A 6,000-nucleotide genomic window follows, 5' to 3' on the forward strand; every position below is an offset into this window, starting at 1 on the left:
ACCGGCCTATCTTATAACTGGAAGACTAGAAAGGTCGAGAAAAACGCCGAAGTATATCGGCGAGCAAGAGTGAAACCACTCCGAGAATATGTTCTCAATTTGATGGAAAGGTTCTTCAAGAAAACGGAAGACCACCCAAATCCACTAATTCGGCAACTCTACCAACAGACTAGCGGATCCTCATTGACCATATGTACCAGGTCCTGCCAGATTGTGACTAATAACCTAAAACTCTCCATCTTTTCCTTCTTTGGCACTTCTGACCTGGTAGGGGTACATGGAGGATAAGCACAAGTTACTGGGGAGTGCGATTGTACATAGTAATTTTAAGTTTTAAGTAATTGTAACTATCCTAAGTTAGAATTAAGCATGTAAATAGTTGATTTGTAAGTAAGTAAAAAGGTGCTTTAATTAAAATAAAGTTAATGTTTGGTAACTAAGATAATGTCAAGATTTATGTATCTATATGAAATACACAGGCAAGTAAATTTACATAGAAGGTCCGTTGACTCTGTCTCCTTCTTTAGTTTTAAGCGTAAGTTAAGACATTTACTTGCCCCTCCTTCTGTGGACAATATGTAATAAGGAATTTGATTTCTGTGTATTGTCTTCATTAAATAAATAAATATATAAACAAATATTGCCTCTTCGTATACTATTATATTATGATCTTGAAAACAAGTCGGGAAAACAGAAGCTGGACGCTATAGGTATGAAAGACTTTGTGCATTCCTTTCATAAAAACATTTGAGTGGACATTTGTCCCATTAGTACCTAGCACGTAATATATGCATATATTATGTGAGAATATCCACTTTCAGGTGATACTGATATTCAAGGTCTTGAATCTGCGCAAAAACGATAATTTTGACTTACTATAACTTCGTTAGTAATAGTATGATTTCTATCAAACTTGGTAGCATCATGTCCTATATTAAAGCCTACATTGCTGCATTTCATGATTCTAGGACGAACTCATGGGGGGTTTTGCAGCCAACTACCAAAAATTATAGTAACTTACTATTATTAACATTATTTTAAGAGATATCGGCAGGCATCACATAGTGGCAGCCTCTTGATTTTCTTCAGATTTTCTGAGTTTTTGAGAATGGGTTCGTCGAAAAAGTTATCCCTTTCGACCCGTCGCACTCCCCACCTTTTCATCAAAGGCCAAAGCTTCAGAAAGTACTAACCGAGACCTTTCATTTGACTATATTTGGTAAACAAAATGTACACCCCACTTTTGCACGTATGGGGACCCCCCCCTCCCCCCCCCCCCCCCCTTCAAATTCGGAGTAGAATAACGTAACTCGTTATCGCTACAACCGTTTCGGAGAAAAATGCCTGTGACAAACAGACAGCAAGACAGAAACACAAAACCTTAAAAAGAGCTCTGATACGTTTCACCATCCAAGTAATAGGGGTTTAACGTGAGTATCTGCCGTGCAGGCTCAAACCACTACGTGGGAACGGCCCTCTCAACGGCTTGATGAGAAGGACATCCAGACAGTCCCTTCTTTGTATTGACATTCTTTTCTGTTCTATTCGATTTTCAATGAGGCTATATTTCGGTTGATTACGCTTAATACTATGCAATTGATAAGCTTAAAACAACAGGGCCATATAAAAAAGTAACGAGACCGAGAGACTGAGGCTCAACCTACTTGACCATTGCGCCATTATAGTGCTACTTTTTATCCTGATATTTAAATAATTTTTTAAGTTCGCCCCTATTTAGAGTCAAACTCTAATCAGTAACGGAGTGAATATATTTTCCCCGCAAACTGTTGCGTAACTCTTTCAAAACTCTCAAGTAGAGAGCGTTAGCGGTCCACCATCATGTGGATATGAACTCAGGATCCCGCATATCCTAAATAACTACCTTGCTTTAGTTTAGCTTAGACTAATACAGCTGGTGGTTTAGTTCGATATAATTCGCAACCTTGTCGTGTTTCTGCGATGATATAAAAGAGCGCTTTCCCACCTGTTGCCATTATTAGTTTTTTGATTTTTGAATGCTTGGGTGCTATGCCCAAACTAGTAAGTAGCTCCCTATTTAGTCCGGGCCACCATCATGTGGATGTGGACTTAGGATCCCGCATATCCTAAACAACTACCCAGTTAGCTTACTAATCAATAGCACACCATCTCTTTTTCATCGAAAAAACAGATTAGCATTATTTTGACGACGGATTTCAATTGAGCCACTTTTTTATTGTGAAGTGATTTTAAAGTGTTCCTTCGGAGATGGTACCTATGGTATTATATTATACCTTCTTGCTACCTTTCTTTCAAAGCACAATGCTGATGCAGGAATTGAGGAGCCACTTCCGTTAAAATTTCCTAATCTGAACTCCCACAATAATTTCAAGAACCAACTAAAACGGTTTCGCCGAAAAAACGTCCTTAGCGCGAGTACATCCTCATATACTCCTGTTACTTTGGAGTAAAAAGAGACACACACATATTCTCCTCTTTCATATTATTACGCTTTAACCTCATCATATTTAACCTTTTAGTGGTCTTAAATTTATATGTTTGACCTTGCCAATAGTTAACCCCCTTCTTCTTCTTCTACAACCTTTGTCCTTCAGAAGCGGATCGTCTTGAAAGATTTCATTCAAAAGCGGTAATCAAAACCGACTTACAATTTTCATGTACGCCTCCTCTACCTAAGAAACTAATTCTTTCTTAACTTAATGTCCACTGATAAAACGGCAAAGAATGATTTTTCTTTATTAGAAAAAGTAACGAACAATCGACAATGACAGAATTAACATTATATGTTTGATTAATTAAATAAATCTGTGAAAACAAGTTGATCGATACTTCCTCAGTGATAGTCATCCCTCATAAAACCGCCACTTCTTTCACGCCATTATTATATCAAATACACAGAGTTAATTAGAACATAAACAAAGACAAGTGTTATGCGAAACGCCTCCATTCATAATCTCGGGGAGACTACTTTCCCGGCATGTTACGCTTCCTCTTTGACCTTTAACTCTTCTAGGAATAAAAATTTGAAATTCAGATTTGACAATACAAAGTGAATTCATTATTTCATTATTTAAGAATTGTGTGCCCAAAAATAATTTATGGCCGTCCCAGTGTGTAGCGAATTTTCGAGGTCAGAAACACATTTGCAAGGTGAAATTCATAAAATATTTCATTTTTTATAGAGAAGTGCAATTATCAAGATTTATAAAATTTAGCGTAAATGACATCACCATTGCAACAATTTACCAGAATTGAAAACATTCTTAGATTTAGATTCTCCAATTAGTTTAATATTTTTGAAATGAAATGAAGATTTTGGAGGACACTGTTCACCTTGTATTGTAGAAGATGGAGTGGAAAACATATTTGACTTAGTCGAGGAAAGTTTTAAATAATTCCCAAATTTTTGTATTGGATTTAATTTTTTACTGTATTTTGGTAGGCCTAAGACAATATCACATAAACCACCTGTAGTAACCAAGAAGAGGAAAGAGATCAGTTTAGATTCTAACAAGTCGGGAAACCGGAAGCTGGACGCTTCAAGTACCAGAGGTTTTGTGTATTTCTTAGTATGTAGCACGTAATGTATGCATATATTATGTGAGAATATTCACTTTCGGATGATATTGACATAGTCTTGAATTTGCAAAGAAGCGATAGCTCTGACGTATTATAACTTTGTTAGTAATAGTACGATTTCTACCACTTGGGGAGATCATGCTCTATATTATTTCATGGTGCTAACATAAACTTAAGGGGGGTTTTGCAAACAATTACTAAAAATTATAGTAATATACTATTATTAACTTTCCTTGTACAGATATCAGTATGGAAGGTATTTCGGAGCCCAGGCACCATATAGTGGCAGCCTTCTGATTTTTTTCAGACTTTTCGGTTTGATAATTTCTGAGAATGGCCCCCTTAAAGGAATGATCACTTTCAACCCCCCGCACTCCCCATCTTTCCAACAAATGCCAAAACTAAGACCAGCTTCGAAAAGTACTAACCGAGACCTTTAATTGGATACCGGGCATGAGTATATTTGATGAAAAAAAAGTGTACCAAAATGTTTTGCATTCGACGTAAAAGAATGTAACTCACTGTATGCGTGAGCGTTGACAGTTCCCACTTTTCTACCAAATTTAGTGTCAATCGCTGCAACCGTTTCCGAGAAAAATGTATGTGACGGACAGACAGACAGACAGATAGACAGACAGATAGACAGACGGACAAACAGACAGACGGTAAACCGATTTTAATAAGGTTTTGTGTTTTTTGCGTTTTGTGTAAACACAAAACCTTAACAAGTCGGAAAATCGAAAGCTTGATGCTTCATCTATAAAAGGTTTTGTGTTTCCCTATGTGAGGACTGTCTGTCGCTCTCTATAGTCCTGGGTGTTCGCCGACTATAAAAGACAATGAACGGCGTCTTACGGCAAGGGGGACGAAGATGTTGCATTGCACCGGTAGCGTGACATGTTTTCATCATGTCTGAAATGAGAATATCGGCGATCGACATGGGCTTGTACCGATCGTGGAAAAACTGCGAGAGAGGCGTTTTCGATGGTGTGGTCACGTAATTCACGCTAACGAGAATTCACTTACCAATATTGGTCTGAACATCGAAGTCAATGGTAAGCATATGCTGGATGAGGATTTAAAGGCCTCGTGATTACATCCTGATCAGGCATTTGATAAAATAAAATGACGAAGCCGATCACGACGACCCGACCCGGCTCGTGAACGGGGCAAAGGCTGAAGAAAAAGAAAAAGATGTGAGGAACGACGAGTGCACGACAGCTCCGTGTCACATAGCTAAAAATTCAATTGCCCTCTATTTTTTAGAAAGCGATTTACATAAATCATTTGATGGAAACCCCTGTATTGATAATAGTCAACCTCATACGCTTCACACTCTGAGTTTATTATTATTAGCAAATGCCAAGAATGTAACCTACATAAAATACAAACAAGTCGGGAAACCGGAAGCTGGGCGCTTCAGGTATGAAAGGTTTTGTTTGCTTCTTCTGTGGGTATATTTAAGTGTAGAACTATTCCATTTGTACGTAGCCCGTTATGTATTTGCATTTAGCATGTCTAACTACCCACTTGATATTTAGTTGCAGTAAATTTACAGAGGAGAATCAACTTTGAGCTACTGTAACTTTGTTAGTAAAAGTATTGATCAAACTTGGGGATAATATGCTTCATATCATATTTTATACTACTACTCAATTTCCCCATAAATATGGTAATATACTATTAACTTAATTTGAGCAGATATCGATATGGAGAGTATTTTGAGGCCTCGGCCCTAGATAGAGGCAGCTTCATAAATTCTTTCAGATTTTTCGATTGGGTAGTTTCTGAGAATGGGTCCGTTAAAGAAATCATCACTTTCCACCCCTCTCACTTCCCGCCTTTTCAACAAATTTCAAAACTAAAACCGGCTTCGGAAAGTACTAATCAAGACCTTTCATTTGATACTCCACGTGACTACATTCGGGGAAAAAAAAATTTAAAACCCCCCTTTTACATGTATGGGGACCCCCTCCTAAATTCAACCTAGAAGGATATCACTCACTGCATGTCTGGGGGTCCACAGTTCCCACTTTCTCACCAAATTTCGTGTCAATCGGTATAGCCGATTCTGTGAAAAGTGCTTGTGACACACAGACAGACGGACAGACAGACAGGCAAACAAAACCTTAAAAAAGGCTGGGGAGAAGTATCATAGATTCTTCTTGAATGGAATTTGAATATTTCACTCGAATGTCAATTATTTCTGTTAATTATGACGTCAACATCATATTTTTATAGCTTTGGATGCTGTTAACTCGTACGAAATTGATAAGTTTGAACTGCTATAACCTTGGCGTTAATGGTCCGATTTCCATGAAATTTAGCACATATATACGAAATATTGTTCTCTATGACAATCACTAGCTAGACAATTCAGGTGTGAAAGGTTTTCTTTGTTTCTAATGTAATTATATTTGA

Source organism: Hermetia illucens, chromosome 5 (assembly GCF_905115235.1).
Source record: "Hermetia illucens chromosome 5, iHerIll2.2.curated.20191125, whole genome shotgun sequence".
NCBI classification, from domain to species: domain Eukaryota; kingdom Metazoa; phylum Arthropoda; class Insecta; order Diptera; family Stratiomyidae; genus Hermetia; species Hermetia illucens.